Consider the following 26,251-nt stretch of genomic DNA (forward strand, 5'->3'; position numbering starts at 1 on the left):
ATCCATTGACAAGTCTGAAAGTTCGGACTGAACACTACAACTTTATCCAGACAGAGATTTAGTAGATTTCATTAATTCAGAGCTTTAAGTCGAGTTAATACCTTAAATGGTTAAAATCTTTTATATATAACATCATAATGATGACGTTTCCCCTTTGAAACAAAGTAATCCATTCCTTCTGTAAGATATCCGATTCTGTCTTATTTAGCTAATATAAATGTGGTCATTTTAGCTGCTATGCAATGTGGCATTTGGTACGTGGAGACTGGTACGGCATGTGCGTATTTTTTTAATGGTAGATTTTGCAGTTGAGTATTTGTATATTTCGAAGAACTAGTGCATTATTGTTACCCTAGAGCTATTCTCATTGTTTTTTTTAGAATTTGTATATATTTTTATTTATTTATTAATTTGTTCCTTTATTTTTTCTTTTTCTAATAACTGTTCTCGTCTTTTACTTCTAACTCATGAACACCATATTCTTGCAAAGTTTGAATTTCAAGACAATGATGCCAGTGATGGGTTTGTACCATATGAAAAGGGTTCACCTCCTGAATAACAATAATAATGCTATAATAATCTCACGTAAAAACCATATATAAACTTCATGGGCTTGTTGAAAATATAATCCCAATTTATTCCTGGCAAGAAATAAGGTTTATTTTCGAAAACGCGTCATAATAACGCCATTCGTGACAGCTTGAAATAATGATTTGACAGTCGAGTAAAAATTCTATCCATTTTATTTGACGACCGTCAACAAATGATTTATCAATTGCGAGGACGTAATTTTTGACTTTTGCATTCCTGTTCCCTCCCAAAAACGCGAAAGTACGACGAATATTTCTTTCCAATAAATCAATATGTAAATTTAATTATTCTTACTGGAAATGGCGTAGAGTTTTCCGGCTCTAAAATTATTAAAACAGATCCTTTTTTTATACATATAAATTATTTTGGAACCGATTCAGGATTTATTTCACGTAATCGCGTAATCTTTTGGGTGGCCTGAATGGTAATGTTTATGCTTTGCTGATGTTTTCCGGGCGTCGTCTTGTTCGTAAATGTAGAATTAAGGATTAGGTGAGTTTGCCATTACTTTATCCCTCATTGTTTCATGTATTATATATGTATATATGTATATATATATATATTATATATATATATATATATATATATATATATATATAGATATATATAATATCCCATACCCTTGCTGATTATATCCATTTATACTAGCAATTCTTTCGGAACTGAGCAGCAATGTTTTCCAGCAACATTCAAAATATAAAACAGTCGTTGCTTCATTTACCCACGAAAAACTTAATGCGCATAGCCTCATTGCTAAAATGTTCTACTATGAATAATACCATTGCACTGCGTGGGAAGGGAATCATTTATATTCATCTATTCATATTTTATGTTAAGGACCTCTGCATCTGCATAATGACGTATATTATCCGCGCGGGAACAAAGGCAGTTCTTATTTAAACGTATGAAAGCGACCATCCATACCATTTGATCCCCATACCTATGCCCGGGTGGTAATGACATTCGTTGTTTTGATATGTTTCCTAGGCAGAGGTAATTAAACATAATGAAATTGCAGATATATACCAATATATTTCCACAATGCATATGACTATATGGGGGCGAACATGCAACGCATTTCCACAATGTATATATATATATATATATATATATATATATATATATATATATATATATATATATATATATATATATATATATATATATAAAGTGGTACGGGGGGGGGGGCCACACGCATACATTTTTGGGTTACATATCAAACACCGGTGACTGCATCCACATGAATACGCATGAATGCACTGGTGGCGCATATCTCGCATGCAGATTTATTCAGGTCGAATTTAAAGAGCCCCGCATTCATTTAACTGAGACAGGTATACGCACCTACGCATGCGTTGCCACCAGTATGCATATGGAGACGCATGGCATGAATTCCTGCCAGCACGTAATAATCATGCACGGTGGAAATTGGATATCAATCTAATATACCAAGGGTAATATGCACGTTCTGATAATGCCTTGCATGCTATTATTCGCCAAGCAGAACGCTTGCTGTTTTCATTCGCCGCACGGCGATAATGCTGTTTGGAAATGCATTATTCCCGCTCTAATTCTCCCTTCGGAAATATTCATGGCTAGCTTGATGTAATGCAGATGGTGATGTGGTGATGCGAGTCTGTAATGAAGTGGGTTTCATCTCCGAATTCTCTCTCTTTTCTTCCTTCAGAGTTCTTCGGTTCGTCTGTCCATTTGCGGGTTTATCTGGGCATCAAACCAAAACGGATTCATGTATATATTAAATCCAAACGGTTTTTATATACAAACTACTGCTCCTAATCCGCTAGTCCAGTTTCGCGACGAATATTTTCTTGAATTCTTTTTATAGATCTAGTTTATTCTTTAAAGCAAGTGTCCCTCTTGTCTGTATGTCAATAAAAATGTTTTTCTTGTTCAAACTAATCAATACCTACTAATCCACTTTCCTTACAGACATCTCTCCTTCATTTCTTCTATAACGCTAGTTCATTTTTCTCATTCAAACTAACCTATATCTAGTGACCCAATTTCCTTTATTTCTTTTACAAATCTGCTTCATCATTTAAAGCCAATGTCTCTCACAGAGATTTTTATTATGAGATATATAAGGTTCGACGTTGCTAATTTCCCAGAAGCTCTGTAGATTAAACCAGACGTCTTTATTATTCAAATAAATCTAAACATGCTAACCCACTTTCCCTACAGATTTCTCCATCATTTCTTTTATGAAGCTGCTTTATATTTCAAAGTCAAAGTCCATCTCATGGACTTTCTCTCTGAAAAATATGATGCACTTTTTTACCCTAATTTCTCTAAAGCTCCTCGTATCATCATTGGCAAGTTTCCCACTAGAAATATAACATCTACTTGAAGTAATCTCAAATGTCTCATTTTACCAGTTTCTGTACTTCTCTGCTAGCTAAAATATCCATGAGATGCTGTTCTTGGTTAAAAATCAATGCTGTAACTGCAGGTAATTCCAAAGAATTCTTATCTATCTATCTATCTATCTATCTATCTATCTATCTATCTGTCTGTCTGTCTGTCTGTCTGTCTGTCTGTCTGTCTGTCTGTCTGTCTGTCTGTCTATTTATTTATCTATTTATGTATTTATTTATTTATTTTCTATATTTATGTCATTCCAGTGTTCCTACATTTTTATGCCTGAAATTTCCAGATAATATCACATCAAGATATTTCCGCATTTACTCAAGGTCTAATGTTGCCTAAGGACTTCACTATTTATTTAATTTTTACCAGTTTAATCATCCTTGCTTTCCCTGGGAAATGCATTACGATTAGTTTTGTCGTTGTAACATAGCTGGAGATTTAATGCTGGTGGAATTCTTCATGCGAATGCAATTTGCAAAGTTTTGATGCAGTCTTTTCCTAATTGCTCTCTCTCTCTCTCTCTCTCTCTCTCTCTCTCTCTCTCTCTCTCTCTCTCTCTCTCTTAAAGTAGAATAAGCTTCACCTGCTTCGCTATTGTAGGCCATGACTTGCATAAAACGAGTGTTGTTACACGCGGATTAACCTTCTCTCTCTCTCTCTCTCTCTCTCTCCAGGTAGCTAATGAAGTTAAGAGATTCCTCATACCTCTGAAGGAAAGTTTGAAGAGATGGTCACACATTTACTCCTCAGCCCTTTTAATCTTTTCATTTAAGTCGACCGAGATGACTCGAGAGAGAGAGAGAGAGAGAGAATGAGACTCTCTCCCGAACTGACTGACGGAGGTCATTTAATTAACCCAGCTTCTGACCCTCTTCCCAATCCCCGAGTTATTGCTCGAACAACGGAACTGCTCGAAATAATCTGTTTCAGTCATAATTTAACCTCAATTAAACTCCGTTGGTATCGTGACGTCGGTTTAAGATAATGACGACATTTGGTTGTCTTGACGACTCATTCCGATATATCGTTTGATATGTTCCTTAATTCTTTCTGTATCTTTCGCTTAATATAACGTAATTGGTTTTAATTTAATGGTATTTAAAGGTGTACGCTGACATTATTTCCACGTTTCAGTAATGGATTTAGTCGTATGAAATTGGTTGTCTTTGTCTTGATACTTGTGAATGAAATTGGCTATTCTTTTTTAAATCAGTACTTCATTACATTGCAGGATGTTAATTGGCGAGATTCAGAATACCATGTTCAATCATAAAAGAAATGATATTTCATTAACCTGTGGCAGATTCGTGTAAATATTAATGAACTGATTCGAAATTTAATACGAATAGTTCAGTGGATAATGTTGGTGTTGAAGGTAAAGACTGCTCAGTCCTTAGTTGAAATTCAGAATAAAATATTCTATAGAAAATAAAGTAGATATTATTTCCCCATGGCAATTGTGCGCAAATATAAATGATTGAACTCGCAATATATAACAAGCCAATTCGTCAAGAGTAAAATAAACAACTTTAGATAATAATAATAACAATAATAATAATAATAATAATAATAATAATAATAATAATAATAATAATAATAATAAATAATAACAATGTTCTAAAGTGTCCACAATAATATAATTGTTAAAACTTCGTGTGGAACTTTATAAAAAATTTACAAAAGCTTTCGAACCCTTCTCTGGGTTCATCTTCATTCCAAATGATTAACTTAACTTACAATGAAGTGAAGTAAACATAAAAATCAAAATACAGTCACTGAACCATCAGTGACTTTGTACTTTGATTTTTATGTTTACCTCAGTAGATTGTAAATTAAATTAATCATTTGGACTGAAGATGAACCCAGAGAAGGGTTCGAAAGATTTTGTAAAGTCTTTTATTTAATAATTATCGGCCCTTTAGAACATTTTATGAACTCTCGTGATAAAGAGCTGTTTCCAAATAATAATAACAATGATTACAGCGTCCCGGAGATTCCTAATTTCTAGCAACAATAAAAAGAAAAAGAATTTTTGTGGTCCACCCAAATTACCAGCGAGCAAGACCTCATCACGGAAAAAGGGAAAAAAAAAGTTCGGTGTCCAGGGCAGAAGGAAAAAATGGTTATGAAATTCTATGAAATTCAGTAAACACAGGAAATCCTATTGTGGACATTGCTTACCGGGTGGAAAGGTCCTTTTTACCTCTGATTATAGTTTTTTTTTCCTCCAATTTTAAATGCCGGTTTCTGGCTCAGAAGTGATTCTTGTCATTTGCTGTTTGCGTTGTATTAGAATTGATGACAGTTAGGCATGATTAATAATTAAATCACACACACATACACAATATCTATACATATATATATATATATATATATATATATATATATATATAATATATATATATATATATATATATATATATATATAGATATTGTGTAAGTGTGTGTGATTTTATTATTATTATTCTGCCCAAACTATCATTATTTTTAATATATATATATATATATATATATATATATATATATATATATATATATATATATATATATAATATATATTGTGTATGTGTGTGCGATTTTATTAGTAATCATGCCCAACTATCACCATTTTTAATATATATATATATATATATATATATATATATATATATATATATAGATTGTGTATGTGTGCCCAACTATCATCATTTTTAATATATATATATATATATATATATATATATATATATATATATATATATATATATATATAAGCATAAAGGTACATATGTCCATTAATATGCAATTCGCTCTGCATAGAAATTAATATATATTGTAGCTTGATGCTTGTATATGAATCACGGTGATGTGATAAAATTCATTTCAATATGTATATAAATATATATATATATATATATATATATATATATATATATGTGTGTGTGTGTGTGTGTGTGTATGTGTGTGTGTGTGTGTGTGTGTACCCACATCTATTCATAAGTCTTTGAATCATCTCTTCAATAATGCCAATTACATCATATATATTGTTTACTTTTCCATCTACCTTTCCTTTCCACACCACATATACAGCACAAGTTCATCAGAGCAACGTCTTTGGTTTCACTCTTATTTTGCATTCAAATGCAACTTGCTCGACGATTCATTCATTCATTCTCCATTTCGTTTCCATCAGGCTTCCCAGTGACCTCATTCACTTTCAATTTGCTTCTCTAACTAACACTTCAAAATATTTTTTTACCCGAAGCTGCAGTTTTTCTTCTCTTTCACCAACTAACGCTATCAACCGCAAACATAACCCGGGCACCTTTTCATCCAGGACTCTTTACGTTATCCAGCCACTCTGCAATTTCCTTCTTAAACCCTCGTATCAAAACCAGTAAACAGAGGCTCTCTCATACCTTGATAGCTTAACGCGAACTTTATTTTTTTCCATAAGATACTTTTACGTGTTCTCGACAAATTACTATTTACACAGAGCGTCCGAGAAAACGCTTATATTATATCCTATATTTGGTTCTGTCAAAAATCTTTGTGTGAGGGTCCATCTACGTCAGTAATTTCTTTAACATTTACTTTCTAACTTGCCATACTATATTTTCTAATAAATACTTTATCTGCATTACGCCTTCCATCTCTCATTCTCACTTTATACATATGAATATATATATATATCAGTAGAAGGTTTCATGGTAATATCCTTGTAAATCCAGACGAGATAAATTTTTGCAAATATTTACAATCTTTGTAAATATTTTCACAAATATATCTCGTCTGGATATACAAGAATATTACTGTGGAACCTTCTACTGATATATATATATATATATATATATATATATATATATATATAATATATATATATATATATATACATGGAATATTAGCTATATTGCAAGATACGGTGTTTTTTTTATATTGCCGATATATATATATATATATATATATATATATCTATATATATATATATATATATATTTATATATATTATTAAGCTATATTAGCAAGATACGGTGTTTTTATATTGCATATTCTATATATATATATATATATATATATATATATATTATATATTTATATATATATGTATATATTATATATCTATATATATATATATATATAATATATAATATATATATATTATACCTGAGTGTGCGAATGAAGGCATATGCATCCACGCACGTATGCATACGTCTATGCGTCAATGTGTGTGCATACTCCAACTCCAAAAAGATTTAACCTTCCAGCTTTCCCCTAACTTTCTGAATAGATTCCCTCATCACAGAAACTAATATCCGCAGGGCATAAAAGAGTATAATCATTCTCAGCTTGGAACGCGTGGCCACGGTCTCACGTCTAAGGGAATTTGAATCCAAGCACTATGAGACCTTCAAGCCGTCGAGAAAGAGTTAAAAAAAAAAAAAAAAAAAAGTTGAATTCGGCTTATGCGTTCTCATCCCCGGATGAGATGAGATGAAGTACCAAATGCGAAATGAAACCCCTGCCTGGTCCTCCTGCCTCCGCGATGGTATCCTGGAGACTGTTTTACGAATGGATGGGATGGATGAAATGGAATTAGAATATACAATTTAGGCCAAAGGCCGATCGCTGGAGCCTACGATATCACTCAGAGGTGAAAGGGATATGAGAGTAAAAAAAAATGTGTATCAGAGAGAGAAACCTCCTAACCTTACCTTACAGACCTTACAGCTCGTTCGGGTTGCCCCAGGTCCCTCAGTGAGAGGTACCTCTAATGTCTACCAGAGAATTGTTAATGGCATCTCCCGGTATATTTTACATCTTCTAATCTTGGATGGTCTGGGATGCAGGGTAAGATGGAAGAAAGAGAATACGAACGGAGGTACAGTAAAGTGAATGAAAGCAGTTGCAGCTATGGGCCCCAAAGGGACGTTGTAAAGACTCTTAAGTCATGCCTGCAGTGCACCACGTGATTTGCACTGACGGTACTAAACTCCTACGGGAGAAATGATGAAACGAAGAAATTCCAGTTTGGACAATTACCAGAACTTATACGAAAAGAAAATTATCAATAGCTTCCTTTGTCTATCTTGTTCTGTTAGTAATTTGATAACATACTGTCATGTTGTTCTTCCTTATAATAAAGAGCAAATACTCAACACTATAAGGCAATATCATTTTGCACTGTGTTTACATTTCCCAGATGTATCTATGGATCAAATGATGAAATGAATGAAAAACTAGGGGAGACATTTACACAGTCATGTTAATATTATGATAATATAAGGTCATGCTGTTTTCCTCACAGGTAGGAGTAACTATTAAGCACCACTATAAGGCAACATAATGATGCACTGAGGTAACATTTCTCTATCTCCAAAAGTATGGTAGAGTGACAGGACTAATGATATTAACAAAGGACGAATATCTGTATGTATGTATATATGTATATGTATATGATATATATATATATATATATATATATATATATATATATATATATATATATATATATATATATTATACACACACACACACACACACACACCCATATATATACTATATATATACACACACACACACACACACACACACACACATATATATATATATATATATATATATATATATATATATATATATATATATATATAAAGATTTCAGGAGGTTCCATGATATATATATGTGTGTGTGTGTGTGTGTGTGTGTAATATGAGCCAGGGATTGGCTTAGACTTTTCCTACTGATGATTTTATTGTCGTTCCTTCTCTCTCTCTCTCTCTCTCTCTCTCTCTCACGCTGAACAGCGGCTGGGAGATCACCTCACAAACTGATCGACCAGCGTCCGATTCCCTAGCTAATACCCATCACGTCTCGGCTGACCTAAACTGTGAATTATATATCTAGTGGTTAGTCGAATGTCTGTACAGCACCTGAGAAGAGAGAGAGAGAGAGAGAGAGAGGAGAGAGAGAGAAGAGAGAGAGAGAGAGAGAGGAATTATTTAGGCGCACGGCATTTAGACGACGAGGTAACACTCTCTCAGCTGAGGTGAAGCAATCCATATGGACTCTCTCTCTCTCTCTCTCTCCCTTTGTGTATCACACACCACACGCACACAGCTACACACACATATACATAAAGAAATGTCCAATTACCGTAGCATTTAAAATTCCGCACCTCGTCCATTCTATTTAATTTTGATTCATTACTTTCTCTACATCATATTTTTCTTGCGCCCTTTGAAATATTCGTGTTATTATATTTCATAATTACCGCATGCAAATAACTTCAGTTGGCTATTTGTAGGAACATCCTCCAGAGGAATTTGAAGCTTAATTCTATGCAAATTAAATATTGTTTTGCATGAGCTCATTAGCATACCAAATTGATAAATTTACATGACGTCATGTCTTGCAGGATTAGTATATAATTTCCTGAGCTCCTGGACATGCGCAAGATCGTTTTTTTTTTTTTTTTTTTTTTTGTGGTAAAATTCATTCGGCGGAATTCACTTCCATCCCAGAATTCTACCGCATTATATTCAATTGTCTTTTATCAAATAGGGCGGAGCGAAAACACAAAATTCCATTAAAATTTTCATTAAGTCAATAGGAATTTCGCGGGACAAATTCCATCCGTACGCGCCCAGAGTTAATTGAGGTAACATTCGTCACTGCCATTGTCTGGGCGAATATTAAATATCCCCCGAAAAGACAAATCGTCGTGGAAATTGGAAAATCCGTTAATGAGAATCGCTGTTCAAAAAAGTGATTGATGGGATGATCTGGCGTCGTTTTAATGAAGTCTTAATGAAGGCCTTTTCGTGCGTTAGATGTAGTACTTTCTGTCCTCACAGGAATCATAATGGGACACTGAAATCTCTATAACTCAACAAAATGATATTGGGAAATGACTCCCTAACTTGCCAATGGGAAATTGAACCTCATAACTTGCCAAAATGATAATGGGAAATTAAACCCTAACTTTTCAAAATGATAATGGAAAATTAAACCACACAACTCGCCAAAATGATAAGGTGAAATTAAACCCTATGACTCGCCAAAATTATAATGGGAAATTATACCGTAACTCGCCAGAGTGATAATGGGAAATTAAACCACCCCTAACTCGCCAAAATGATATTGGGTAGTTAAACCACCCTAAGTAAAAAATGATAATGGAAAATAAACCACCCTAACTCTAAAAAAATGATGGGAAAATAAACCACCCTAACTCTAAAAATATGATGGGAAAATAAACCAACTCTAACTCGCCAAAATGATAATGGGAAATTAAACCACCCCAAGTCTCAAAAATCATAATGGGAAATTAAACCTCAACTCGTCAAAATGATAATGGGAAATTAAACCGTAACTTGCACAAATGATAAAGGAATAGTAAACCCCATATCTTGTCAAAACGATCACGGAAAATTATACCCCTATCTTACCAAAATGATAATGGGAAATTAAACCTCATACCTTGCTAAAATGATAATGGGATATTAAACCTCATATCTTGCTAAAATGATAATGGGAAATGAAACCTCATATCTTGCTAAAATGATAATGGGAAATTAAACCACCCCAAGTCTCATAAATATAATGGGAAATTAAACCTCAACTCGTCAAAAGGACAATGGGAAATTAAACCTCAACTCGTCAAAAGGACAATGGGAAATTAAACCTCAACTCGTCAAAAGGACAATGGGAAATTAAACCTCAACTCGTCAAATGGACAATGGGAAATTAAACCGTAAGTCGTTCAAATGATAAAGGAAAATGAAACACTATCTTGCCAAAATGATAAGGGAAAATTAAACCCCTCTCTTGTCAAAATGATAATGGGGAATTAAACCGTAACTCGCCCAGATGATAATGGGAAATTTAACCCCATTTCTTGCCAAAATGATAATGGAAAATTAAACCCCTATCTTGCCAAAATGCTAAAGGAAAAGTAAACCACATATCTTGTCAAAATGATAATGGAAAATTAAGCGCCCTAAATCTAGATTTTTGGAAACATTCGAAAACTAATACAAAAAAATAATGATTACTTTCTTTGTGTATTCCAAAACCTTTGATCCGCGTACTTTCTTTCTTGTTAATTCCTCTCGTCATTTCAGAATTTGGAATGCATTCCAATTAAAGGTCCGCAATTACTGGAATTGTCGATATCGTAATACTGGCACTAATTGTTAGAGTGATGGCCATTATTCTTTCGCCCTTTGATAATAATTCCGAGGAATTTCGAATATCTAAAATGTAACTAAAATACCTCTTTATTTTAGAGAGAGCTTGATGTTAGGGCTGATAGGACACTGGAGACAAAGGCTGTACAGAGACAAGGATTAGGTCTTTTTTTTTTAGCTTTTTCAAAATCTGTACCCGGAATTGAAATCTATCCTTATAATGGCATCAATACTTGAGACTGAGGTTAGTAATATTTTTCTTAATACTGGAAAATATCTTTTGCAAAACAGCCATAATTAAAACAGTTTAAACACGCGGATGTTCAAGACACAAACAAAAATAGAAAAGAAATCATGCATATAGTTTCTAATCATATGTTTATAACATTAATTCATTATTAGGGGTTTCCTTTCCTTAATCTATTATCAGAGAGAGAGAGAGAGAGAGAGAGAGAGAGAGAGAGAGAGAGAGAGAGAGAGAGAGAGAGAGAGAGATGCTATTTTGGTCAGGATGGATCTTCAGAGGTGGTCTCTCACTGTCGGGGGCGGGGAAATATGTTAATATCCCAGACATGCTGCGTGGGATATCAAAAAATACAAAAAATAAAAATATTTCATTTCCTTATTAATATAATATTTTTGGGGGATGAGTTTGAGGCTACTAAAAATACCCTAGGTTACGAATAATGTTCCAGTTCTTTATGAAACATTATTTGTAGCCTGGGGTATTATGCAGTCTTTATTTTGGTTGGGTAGGAGGTACTCTAGAAAAACCAAGTTTTTTGACGTGATATGAAAGTTTAATCTCCTGTTTAAGGGTTTACTCTTATTCATTATCAAACCAAGTCCTACCTTTTAACGATTTTCCTTATAACTGTAATTCTAAATGACACCATACCTGCTATCTATTGTTTTGTAGACCTTTCGATTAATTTACGAACGACCTCTTGCAAGCTACACACATTTCATTGTTATTGAATCTGGCACAGAATCAACCTGCTATATATCTTTCAGCTTCACTCTCTAGTCCCACTTCCCATAGTCACATTCCTTCTTAAAATTTTAATCTAGTTTATGGCCTTATTTTATGTGTTCCTGAAACTTACTGAAACGAAAAGGGGCTGATATACAGGCCTAAACAATTGCCTTGCTCTTCCATCAAACGAAGTGACTGATTTCGTGATAATGCAATATAACATTTCACGTCTAGCACCATCATTCTTTATCAGGGCCTTACGTACCAGTTTTAAATAGATCAGCTACCTCACATGGCAAACTCTGCTACTAAAATATCAAGATACTTAACTCTAGAAGGCGTTTGATTTTAAAAGGACAGAGAGGGACTTAGTAATCTGAGAGCGGAAATAATGAGGGGAAAATCCCCAATTATGTGGGAGAATAAACTGTATTGTTTCAAAATAAAAAGAAAATGAATAAAATTGACTAACAATAGGGGTTTTAGACCGTTTGCACGATGCTCCTCTATAGCCAACTGGATGAAAACATTAATTAAAAAAAATAAAATACAAATCATATAGCCATTATCTAGTTGGCTGAAGAGGACCATTGTACAAACGGTCGAAAGCACAGTTTTTATTCCCTCTTAATAATTTTTTATACTTTGAGCCAACAAAGTTTCTATTATCCTAAATAATTGTCAATAATTTCCCTCTGAAACAATTAATCATCAAAACAACATCATTTCAACTGACCTTCCTCACCTTGACGACTCCGTAGAAGCAATCTTGAGCCAGCAATCACGCCACCTGTGAAGAAGAACAGAATTTATATCGTTTTACTCACTTCGTTGAAATCAAATCTCTGTAAAGGACACCCAAGTTGAACCAAGTTAATTATCTGCGCCTCAGTGCAAAATCTGTTAACGAAGACAAATGGTAATCTCTCCATAACAAAGCTCTTTTAATAAAGGTTTTCATCTGCGCTCAGCGAGGTGAAGGGAATCTTCGCATCTGTTCTTTTTGTTCATGAAGAACGTTCGTTAAGACGACATCTACAGTCTGAAAAGCAGCTTCTTGATTATTCAGTGATTATGCTTTTTTAAATATTCGAAGTGATCGTTAATATGTAGTATGACGAACACAGGGATTACATCTAAACTCATTAATAGTTTAGGATACTAATCCTGCAATTATAAAAAACAAATCTACTTTATTATTAACAGAGAAGCGTAAATTGCAACCAAGGGCGGGGATCTATATATATTGCATTTTGCAACAGCATAATCGAGCTTAACAGAGTCGAGTGCAGTATAATTGAGCTATCTCTATTAATATTAATATTTTGTGTTGTTATTCTGTCCTCTATTTTCTCATTTCATAATTTATGTCAGCGTAAATACATACGAGACTTGATAGCTTCCTTTTATTTTTATAATTGTTCGTACTTATAATATATATATATATATATACTATATATATATATATATATATATATATATATATCATATATACATATACGTATACATACATACATACACACACACACACACACACACACACACATATATATATATATATATATATATATATATATATATATATATATATATATATATATATATATATATATATATATGTATTTACATACATGAATATTATCACATCACCGTGTTTCATATACCACCATTAAGCTACAGATGCCCTTTAATATCTAATTCGCTCAACCTCGGAATCAATATATTTTCATACATGTCAGTCGAAGTGGAAATTTTTAGTTGATAATAAATTCGTCGATTCATGGGCTCGAACCACCACGTAAACACAGAATTCGGGACGTACAGTAACGTGGGTTAAAGCGCGCCACTCTTCGTCCTGAATTCTGGGTTTGTATGGTTCGAGCCCATGAGCCGACATATTTCTTATCAAGTATGATATTTCCCTTCGGTTAACATATATGAAAATATATGAATTCTGAGGTAGAGCGAACATATATACGTATATCAGTAAATAATGGAACATACGCTTACTGATACCAACGTGAGAGTCATCCCTCTAATTAGGAGTTCCCATTCAGAAATGAACATTCATTATTTTATCGTGCAGAAAGAAAATAATCATCCCTATTCTTCGAACAGGAGCGAGAGAAACGATATACATATACCCATAAAGCAACGCGAAGAAATAAAAAAATAATCAGCAAGAAATCAAAGCGATCTCTTTCATCAATGCATTTTTCTCTTTTTTTTCTCTTCTCAAACATTTCTTCAGTCCTCCTCCTCCTCCTCGGCCACTGAAGATAAAAGCAGAGCTTCGGAAGATTCCTCTTCATTAGAGACGACTGTGAATCTTAATGATGGAGAAAACCTGGCGATTTTGTCCCCGTTTTTACAAAGAATACCCGGCAAGTTTCACGGAAATATTCTTCGTTTTTTTTTAGAAGAGGGATTTCCTGGTTTTAGTAATAAAACCCCAATGAGGATGTTCTGCAATTGGAACTTCGGAAGTCGAAGCGAGTATGCGATGCATTACTACCCTTACACCAATTCTTCTTGGCTCTGCCAACGCGGAATCAGAGGAATTTATTTCTGGTGATAGAAATTAATTTCTCGATATAATGTGGCTCGGATTCCACAATAAACTGTAGATCCCGTTGCTAGGTATCCAATTGGTTCCTAGCCACGTAAAAATATCTAATTTACTTGAATTTTTTTCGTTTTATTTATTACTTTGTTAACTTAATTTTCATCTTCTAATAGCTATTCTCTTCTTTCCGTATTTCCTATTATTCTGTTACTTCAAATGGACGCCATATTCTTTGGAAGTTTGAAATACAAGTTAATTTCATTCTAGGCTTGCTCCATCTGAATCGGGTTCATGATCTGAATAATAATAATAATAATAATAATAATAATAATAATAATAATAATAATAATAATAATAATAATAATAATATAATAATAATAATAATAATACAGGTCTTTTTAAATAATGGTATTTCAGCAGCGTTTATTTTGTATAGAAGTTTCTTTATTCTTTTTATTACAGAAGAAAAGTCAGTAATAAGAAGAATAGAGAAACTTCTATACAAAATAACGCGGCTGAAATAGCCATTATTTTCAAAACAACCTGTAATAATGAAGGTCTTCTTCCAAAATAATGATAATAATAATAATAATAATAATAATAATAATAAAATAATAATAATAATAATAATAATAATAATAATAATAATAATAATAATAATAATAATAATAATAATGAAATAATGGGCCTAAATACACACCACCAGTATCACAGAAACAAATAACTTGACATATGCAGGAGCAAGATTAGTAGCAGAACTGATGGGGATTCGAACACCAACACCACCGTCACAACCAACCCAACAGAACCAAAACAGCAACCTTCCTTAGAAAAGCGCCTGGAAAAGCAAATCATGGTGATGAGATCTGACTTGAGTAAACTGAAAGAGATGGCAGAAAAAAAGGCTAAGAAGCAAGAAAACAAGGGAGGAACTTAACGAGAAATACAAAGTACAAGAGAGGGGACTAAACAACACAATAGAAGATGTAAAAACAGAGGCTTAAAAGGCCAGCAAAGCACAAAGATCCAACGGTACATGAACAGGAATAAGGGATACCAACAGAACAAAACTATTCGGAACCACCAGAAAAGACTATACAGCCAACTAAGAGGGGAAGACAACCACCCAGAAATTCCTGAAGCCGAACCAAGTAAGAGACTCTGGGAAAACATATGGAGCAATTCAGGTATCACACAACAAACATGCAACATGGCTCCAGGAAGTCAAGGAAGAAGAAACAGGGAGAATAAAACAAAGATTCACAGACTCACGACAGACACAGTCAGACACCAACTAAAGAAAATGCCAAACTGGAAAGCCCCAGGTCCCGATGAAGTCCATGGATACTGGCTCAAAAACTTCAAGGCCCTACACCCACGAATAGCAGAACAACTCCAGCATTGTATCTCAAATCACCAAGCACCCAAATGGATGACCACAGGAAGAACATCCTTAGTACAAAAAGACAAGAGTAAGGGAAATATAGCCAGTAACTACAGGCCTATCACCTGCCTACCAATAATGTGGAAGTTACTAACAGGTATCATCAGTGAAAGGCTATACCACTACCTAGAGGAGACAAACACCATCCCCCACCAACAGAAAGGCTGCAGAAGGAAGTGTAGGGGCACAAAAGACCAGCTCCTGATAGACAAAATGGTAATGAAGAAACAGTACGAGAAGGAAAACCAACCTAAGCATGGCATGGATAGACTATAAGAAAGCCTTCGACATGATACCACACACATGGCTAATAGAATGCCTGAAAATATATGGGGCAGAGGAAAATACCATCAGCTTCCTCAAAAATACAATGCGCAACTGGAAATACAATACTTACAAGCTCTGGAATAAGACTAGCATAGGAATTAAATCAGGAGAGGGATCTTCCAGGGCGACTCACTGTCACCACTACTCTTCGTAGTTAGCCATGATTCCCATGACAAAAGTACTACAGAAGATGGATGCCGGGTACCAACTCAAGAAAAGAGGCAACAAAATCAACCATCTGATGTTCATGGACGACATCAAGCTGTATGGTAAGAGCATCAACGAAATAGATACCCTAATCCAGACTGTAAGGATTGTATCTGGGACATCAGGATGGAGTTTGGAATAGAAAAATGCGCCTTAGTCAACATACAAAAAGGCAAAGTAACGAGAACTGAAGGGATAAAGCTACCAGATGGGAGCAACATCAAACACATAGATGAGACAGGATACAAATACCTGGGAATAATGGAAGTAGGAGATATAAAACACCAAGAGATGAAGGACACGAATCAGGAAAGAATATATGCAGAGACTCAAGGCGATACTCAAGTCAAAACTCAACGCCGGAAATATGATAAAAGCCATAAACACATGGGCAGTGCCAGTAATCAGATACAGCGCAGGAATAGTCGAATGGACGAAGGCAGAACTCCGCAGCATAGATCAGAAAAACAGGAAACAATGACAATACACAAAGCACTACACCCAAGAGCAAATACGGACAGACTATACATAACACGAAAGGAAGGAGGGAGGGGAACTACTAAGTATAGAGGACTGTGTCAACATCGAAAACAGAGCACTGGGGCAATATCTGAAAACCAGTGAAGACGAATGGCTAAAGAGTGCATGGGAAGAAGGACTAATAAAAGTAGACGAAGACACAGAAATATACAGAGACAGGAGAAAAGACAGAAAGAACAGAGGACTGGCACAACAAACCAATGCACGGACAATACATGAGACAGACTAAAGAACTAGCCAGCGATGACAATTGGCAATGGCTACAGAGGGGAGAGCTAAAGAAGGAAACTGAAGGAATGATAACAGCGGCACAAGATCAGGCCCTAAGAACCAGATATTGTTCAAAGTATGATAGACGGAAATAACATCTCTCCCATATGTAGGAAGTGCAATACGAAAAATGAAACCATAAACCACATAGCAAGTGAATGCCCGGCACTTGCACAGAACCAGTACAAAAAGAGGCATGATTCAGTGGCAAAAGCCCTCCACTGGAGCCTGTGCAAGAAACATCAGCTACCTTGGCAGTAATAAGTGGTACGAGCACCAACCTGAAGGAGTGATAGAAAACGATCAGGCAAAGATCCTCTGGGACTATGGTATCAGAACGGATAGGGTGATACGTGCAAACAGACCAGACGTGACGTTGATTGACAAAGTCAAGAAGAAAGTATCACTCATTGATGTCGCAATACCATGGGACACCAGAGTTGAAGAAAGAAAGAGAGGGAAAAAATGGATAAGTATCAAGATCTGAAAATAGAAATAAGAAGGTATATGGGATATGCCAGTGGAAATCGTACCCATAATCATAGGAGCACTAGGCACGATCCAAGATCCCTGAAAAGGAATCTAGAAAAACTAGAGGCTGAAGTAGCTCCAGGACTCATGCAGAAGAGTGTGATCCTAGCAACGGCACACATAGTAAGAAAAGTGATGGACTCCTAAGGAGGCAGGATGCAACCCGGAACCCCACACTATAATACACCCGTCGAATTGGAGGACTGTGATAGAGCAAAAAAAAAAAAAAAAAAAAAAAAAAAAAAATAATAATAATAATAATAATAATAATAAGATAATAATAATAATAGTCTCATGGAAATATCCCGTAAGTAGCCATCTTGCTTGGTGAGTCGTACCCGCGTGAAGTCAGATTAATCAACAGATATCACAAGTTATCGGTGATAAGATTAGTGTGAAAATAGTAGGATAAAAGCGTCTTCTAAGTAGTTTATCAAGTGTAATACTATAAATCAGAACAAGATGGCAGTAAGTTCCAACTGCGGGAAGAGGTGGCGTAATTTGGCACCGTGTCTAGCAGATTCGCAATACGATGAGGTAGCAGGAAGGGAACTGGCATTTCTCATCTATGAAATTCAGCAACAGTACTAACCAAAAGATACAAAAGCATTCATAGATATATTAGAAGGATATAATCCTTCAAACTGGAACAAATCTAATGAAAACATCTTGAAATAATTGAAGAAGTTCCAAATAAAATCCAAGTGGTCAAGAGACTCATAAAGAAAATATACATAAACCAACATATTCCGACAAAGAAAAAATGATAAGAAAGGTGAATCTTGTGAATATCCTAATTGATGCATTAGGAAAAAGAATGCCAAAAGCATGCAAACTGTGTAAGGTTTGGTATAGCATAGTCAATCCACAAAACCTAATCAGAAAATGTGCTGCATGCAACATTCCGACCCATCCACAGTGTGCTGAGGTAATACAAGATTTGAGAAAAGATACAAGAATTTTTTGTTCAACATGTCTATCATGGATAGACAATGTTATTAAATCAAGATTGAATGTACAAAATAGTTGAGGATGAAGAAGAAGAGGAAGAGAAGAAGAAGAAGAAAAAGAAGAAGAGGAAAACGGAAGAGAAGTAAACAAAAATGAAATGACAGAAAAAAATAAGGAAAACAAAGAACAAGATAAAAGTATGGATGCAGAGATATCATTGATTACTACATATGTGAGGGCAATAAAGCAGCATACCTACGAAGAAATAAATTACGATATGACAACAGAAAAGCAAATCCCGAAGAGGCTCTACCCAGATCTATACAATGACGGGAAAGAGGAAAAAATAGACAAGAAAGACAAAAATCTGCACCCTTTTGAAAAGAGGGAATTGCAGATTTGGAGAAAGATGTTACTACAAACATCCTAAGATATGTCAAAACTATGAAATATATGGTAAATGTGCATACTTAGATGGATATGGGGATGATTGCAGAGATCTGCATCCAAAAAATATGTAAAAACCTAAAAGAAGGAAAAGGATGTAAGTTCGACAAAAAAATGCAAATATATGCACCCTGTAGCCATGAATCATAATCAAATAAATAACCAACAAGTATAAAATCCAAAATAAGAAAGAAACAAATAAAGAGAGAAATCAAGAATATCAGGTAAAAGAGAAAAGCAAAACCACCAATGAGATATGGCAGAGGTGTCAGCAAAAAATTTCAAAGCATCAGCTCCGAAATTCTACTCAAGAGATAATAACTGTATTTATTATGCAAGAGGTATATTGCAGAAACGGAGAAAAGAAAATTGCAGATTCAGACACAAAATGAATAATTTATGATGAAGGAAGATCAAATATTATGGAAAAGTTGGATTTTTTAATGTCAGAATTTCTGGAAATGAGAAAAAAAGAACAAAAAACATACCAGAACAGGAAAGAAGGAAAACATGGGAAAATCCCTTCACCAATTATAATAAACTACCAGTATTAAATGAAGGAGAAAACACGCAAACCATCATAGTGATGAATAATGCGCAGGGTTTAGTTATTCGAGTAACTCAAAAAGAAAAATAGAGTACTTAGAAGAACAACCCTAACCCAAAATGAAAATAAAATAGATATAATGAATATAAGTGAAACCTGGTATTCCCAAGAGACTGGAATGATGATCAAATAAAAGGGTTCCAAACTTATAGATCAGATAGAAAAAATAGGAATCAAGGGGGAACCGCAATATATGGGAAAGACAAAAAAAAACAAAAAACAAAAATATATGAGAAATATAGTAACTCAGAATGTGAACTAATAGCGGTAGAATTTGAATCTGAAAAATTGATGACATAGTAATATATAGACCTCCTAATACTAAATAGTTTGACTTAATAATTGAAAAATTGGATGATATATGTAGAAATCACAAGGACTGGACTATTCTCCTATCTGGTGACTTCAACTTTCCTTTCGTAGAATGGAAAGAACGAATAGGAGATTGTGGTGTACTTATACATATAAAAAAGAGAGTAATAGTAGTGCAGAAGATAAGAGGCAATTTGAAAAGCTATTAGATATGCTACTAGAATACAACATTCAACAAATAAATCACCTGCCAACAAGAAAGGAAAATACTTTAGACCTAGTATTGTGAACGAGATGAATTATGTTAAAGAAATAATAGTTTATAATGCGAATATTTCAGACCATAATGTCATAGAATTAACAGTTCATTCCAAAGCAAGTGAAAATAGATATAAGCAAGAAATGAAAAAGTGGGAAGGATATGGAAAATACAACTTTCTACAGTAAAAATATAAAATGGTCAGAAATTAATGAAGAATTAAACAAAGATTGGGATAACATTTTCGTAAGTGATGACATAAGGGTAAATACGGAGATATTATATAAAATATTGGAGAAAATAGTGGAAAAATATATACCGAAGAAGAAAAGTAAACATCATTCATGCATACCAAGAGACAGAAGGATCTTGTTCCAGAAAATCAGAAAGTGGAAAAAGGTCTTGCAAAGAAAAAAAATGCATGGAAAGTTATAGAACTAAAAAGTAAGATAGAAAATGCAGAACAAAAGATTATACAAATCAAAAGAAAATGAAAAAACGGGACTTGGAAGAAAAAAACCCTATTAAATATCAAGCAAAACCCAAGCTATTATACTCATATGCGAAGAAGATGAATAAAAGAAGAATAGAAATAGGCCCTCTGAGAATTGAAGGGAGATTAACGAATGAAAAAAAGGAAATTTGCAACATACTGGCAGAACGATATAAGAGAGAATTCACCCCAAGAATAGATAATGAAGATAATGATATAGAAGTAAGGGATGAAAATAGTGAATATTTAGCTGACATAGATATTTAATGAAGCTGATATTGTGCAGGCTATTAATGAAATTAAAAATGGAGCTGCTGCAGGGCTGATGGAATTCCTGCTATTTTGTTAAAGAAAGTAGTTCATTCTATCGCAAAGCCATTGCAATTGATTATTAAGACAAAGTGTAGATACAGGCAAGATTTATGATGAGCACAAATTAGCATATATTACCCCTACTTTCAAAAGTGGATCAAGACTAGAGGCAAGTAATTATAGGCCTGTGAGTCTAACATCACATATTATGAAAGTGTATGAAAGGGTAATGAAGAAAAATATTATGAAACATTTAATAAAAAATATTTGTTTAATAAAGGACAACATGGTTTCGTACCCGGAAAAAAGTACACAACCCAACTGTTAGTCCACCGTGAGAACATATTCAAAAATATGAAAAGCGGAAATGAAACAGATGTGGTTTATTTAGACTTTGCAAAAGCTTTTGATAAAAGTAGACCATAATATTAGCGAAGAAAATTAGAAAACACAATATCGTGGATAAAGTAGGAAGATGGTTAAAAGAATTTTTACACAACAGAAAAACAGATAGTTATTGCAAACGACGAGAAATCGGATGAAGTCAAGTAATATCCGGTGTGCCGCAAGGTACGGTGTTAGCTGCAATACTGTTTGTTATTATGATTGAAGACATAGACAATAATGTGAAGGATTCGGTAGTGAGTAGTTTCGCAGATGACACAAGAATAAGTAGAGAAATTACTTGTGATGAAGATAGGAACGCTCTACAAAGAGACCTTAAACAAAAGTATATGATTGGGCAGAGGTAAATAGGATGGTATTTAACTCTGATAAATTTGAATCAATAAATTATGGAGACAGAGAAAGAAAGCTCATATGCATATAAGGGACCTAATAATGAGACAATCACAAATAAGGAAGCAGTTAAAGACCTTGGTGTGATGATGAATAGGAACATGTTATGCAATGATCAAATAGCAACTCTGTTGGCAAAATGTAAAGCAAAAATGGGAATGTTGTTACGGCACTTCAAAACAAGAAAAGCTGAACACATGATTATGCTTTATAAAACATATGTTCGTAGTCACTTGAATATTGCAATATGATATGGTACCCACACTATCAAAAGGATATTGCACAAATAGAGAGTGTACAAAGGTCCTTTACAGCTAGAATAGAAGAAGTAAGGACCTAGACTACTGGGAAAGACTACAATTCTTAAAATTATATAGTCTAGAAAGGAGAAGAAGAACGCTACATGATAATTCAGGCATGGAAACTGATAGAAGGAATAGCAGAAAATATCATGGAACTAAAAAATATCAGAAAGAGCAAGCAGAGGTAGATAATAGTGCCCAAAACTATACCAGGAAAAATAAGGAAAGCGCACAGGACATTAATCCACTACGCACCAGCATCGATAATGCAGCGTCTATTCAATGCGTTGCCAGCTCATCTGAGGAATATATCAGGAGTGAGCGTAGATGTGTTTAAGAATAAGCTCGACAAATATCTAAACTGCATCCCAGACCATCCAAGATTGGAAGATGCAAAAATATACCGGAAGATGTACTAGCAACTCTCTGGTAGACATTAGAGGTGCCTCACACTGAGGGACCTGGGGCAACCCGAACAAGATGTAAGGTCTGTAAGGTAAGGTAAGGTTCTCTCTCTCTCTCTCTCTCTCCTCTCTCTCTCTCTCTCTCTCTCTCTATATATATATATTATATATATATATATATATATATATATATATATATGAACTGTAGAAAGGTTCACAAAAAAAACAGTGGTATTTTCTTTATATATATATATATATATATATATATATATATATATATATATATATATATATATATATATATATAATGAAAATACCACTGTTTTTTTGCGAACCTTTTTCAACTAAGGAAACAGATGGGCACCAAATATGAAACATACCACGACACATTGTTGAAGCATTGAACTTATTGGCAACGAAATAAAAACATGATTATTTTTCATCCTTACAGACAATAAAATATCCCCATTGCGCCTGGAAGCTCCCAGTTTAATGATGATAAAAGGGAAAAATGTTGGAAAGCAAAGACTCTGAAGGCATCTTCTTCCCCCGCACCGACCAAAAAGGGCTATTTAAAATTCCAGACGCTTTACAAGCACTCTTGGCTAATGCCTTGGTAAGACAGCAATGCCGGGGGTCGGTTTGTGTAGGCCCTACTTTCCTGGAAAATTCTCCTCGCTATTTTCTTTGCCTCTTCTCCTTGGTTTAATCTAAGGTGGTTTTTGTGAAATGTTTTCTTCTCCAGCTTTTACAATTCGCTTCACTTCACGTATGTAGGTAAACTCTGTTCGATAATTAATGGGTAATTTGATGGTGAAAACAGTGTTTAATAAATGTAAAATTTTATGTTTTTTTTTCTTTTTTTTTTTTTTTTTTTTTTTTTTTTTTTTTTTTTTTTTTTTTTTTTGTTTTTTTTTTTTTTTTTTTTTTTTTTTTTTTTTTTTTTTTTTTTTTTTTTTTTATTGGCCTACACGTATAGCCCTCATTTTGTCAACATTATTCACTACTCAAAACAGTGTTTAATAAAGGTTTTTTTTTTTTTTTTGTTTTTTTTTTTGCCTGTATAGCCTCCATCTTGTCTATTTTATTTCTTACTACGAATAATAATAATAATAATAATAATAATAATAATAATAATAATAATAATAATAATAATAATAATAATAATAATCACGATCCCAAGACCCCTGAAAAGGAATCTGGGAAAAACTAGAGGCTGAAGTAGCTCCAGGACTCATGCAGAAGAGTGTGATCCTAGAAACGACGCACACGGTAAAAAAAGTTAGGAGGGAGGATGCAACCCGGAATCGCACACTATAATTACCACCCAGTCGAATTGGAGGACTGTGATAAACCAAAAAAAAAAAAATATTAATACTAATATTGAATTTAATCGCTGCTAATATGCCATTCGGCTTAGAGTAATCTCTTTCTAATCTTCTGATGTCTTATGTCTTTTTCTTCTTTTGGAAGGTTGAAGATAAGATGTCCTAATTCCTCTACTGCTTCCTCTGCCATTAAATTCAATAAAATATGCTTAAATGAAAGGGTACTACCAATATAATAATAATAATAATAATAATAATAATAATAATAATAATAATAATAATAATAATAATAATAATAATAATAATAATACAGTACGTAAAAAAGAGAATGTCAAAATATTAGTAATGAAATGAATTTCCTCAAAATAATATCTTCATTCCTCTTTTAATCTCATCAGTAATCTGGAATACCTTAAATTCCCTTTAGTTTTCATGGTCTTGACTCGATTATTCTTCTTGAAGAATCTCTCTCTCTCTCTCTCTCTCTCTCTCTCTCTCTCTCTCTCTCTCTCTCTCTCCCTCTCTCTCTCTCTCTCTCTCTCTCTCTCTCTCTCTCTCTCTCTCACTTAATGCTAAGTGTGCAATGCTGTAAAGATGAGAGGGTAGTGTTTTGAGCGAACCTGTTTTCGCTTAGTGGCAATTTGCTATTTTCATATGTAGACCGGGATTATATCCCTTCATTCAACAAAGAACCTTTGTAAGTTTGCTCTTAAGATCAGAACCATTCTTTCCTCAAAGCACAAGAAGAGCAACTCATAAGAGAATTCGGTAATATAAGAAGGGCGAGTAACTCATAAGAGAAAACAAGTAAACTAAAGATAAGAGTAATAAGAAATTGGAGAGAACTGTAAGATTCTGTTTTGCTAAAGAAATTAATTATGTATTATTTAGCAGTCAGGACTCTATAATAAAATTTATCAAGAATATTTGATATCAAATCCTGTTTTTCCGTGCACCTTTCCTAATGCCTTATATTAACTATTCAGTCACTAACAATGGCCATTACTTCCGTTTTACAGTTTTATCGATGAATCCTTGTAAAAAAAATCAACTCTAACTACCCAAACATTTCCTTCTACAAATAGCTCCTACTCTGGAACGTCGATGAGAAATATTCTCTGCATCTCTTAATAGGTTCTCTCCTAGGAAAGGCTCCGGAGATTCCAGAGGATCTTAGTGAGGGAAGATGAGAGCTCTCAACCAGAAGAATTACGCCCAGCATTTTATAATCCTCGTAGAGAGAACCAGTAAATGCTCCCCCAATAAAGGAGAGAGAATACGAGGCTGAGCCCTCGGGAGCGAGTGGCTATTTTCGCACTCTCGAGCAAAGAGATGAATTATTATATAGAGCGTCTTGCGTCCAGGCGGGGGCCGAACTTCCCTGGGATTGTAACACGATGTAAATATAAGTATAATTGTAAATCTGTGGATTTAAGGATATTATCAAGCACGTGTTCCTTCGTGCTACACTGGAGATATATATATATATATATATATATATATCTATATATATATATATATATATATATATATATATATATAAATATATATATATATATATATATATATATATATGTGTGTGTGTATAATCTATATATATATATATATATATATATATATATAGATATATATATATATTTATTTATATATATTGAGAATACCCTTAGATCCACGGAGTTTATAATCATATTTATATTGACATCGTGTTACCAGATTGAGAGAGAGAGAGAGAGAGAGAGAGAGAGAGAGAGAGAGAATTCGGTAGTGGTCTTCAAACAGGCCAGAATACTAGTAGGTATCTTTTTACTCCTTCAAAAAAACAAAAACTGAGCAACGGTGTTTTGTTTTCACCCTCCCTCGAAATCCTTGTTGTGCAGAGAACCAATAAGATTAGGTCTCGGAAGCATTGGGTGTTTATTCCGATCGTGGTTTCGGAGTTTTCAGTACAGAGGAGAGTGTAGTTTAATAATCTCTCTCTCTATCCTCTCTCTCTCCTCTCTCTCTCTTTCTAAGTCCCCCGTCCCCTCTCT

The 26,251-nt window shown here is 34.0% G+C and overlaps 1 protein-coding gene across 1 annotated transcript in view; it reads right to left on the reverse strand.

Annotated features, from left to right (window-relative positions):
• Positions 1-26,251, reverse strand: part of LOC135218636 (basement membrane-specific heparan sulfate proteoglycan core protein-like) — a gene marked incomplete in the record, with an annotated part of 87,013 nt that overhangs the window by 32,193 nt on the left and 28,569 nt on the right. Inside the window, 1 exon segment of the mRNA XM_064255076.1 lies at positions 12,860-12,913.

Source organism: Macrobrachium nipponense, chromosome 9, assembly GCF_015104395.2.
Source record: "Macrobrachium nipponense isolate FS-2020 chromosome 9, ASM1510439v2, whole genome shotgun sequence".
In the NCBI taxonomy this organism is placed as follows: Eukaryota; Metazoa; Arthropoda; class Malacostraca; order Decapoda; family Palaemonidae; genus Macrobrachium; species Macrobrachium nipponense.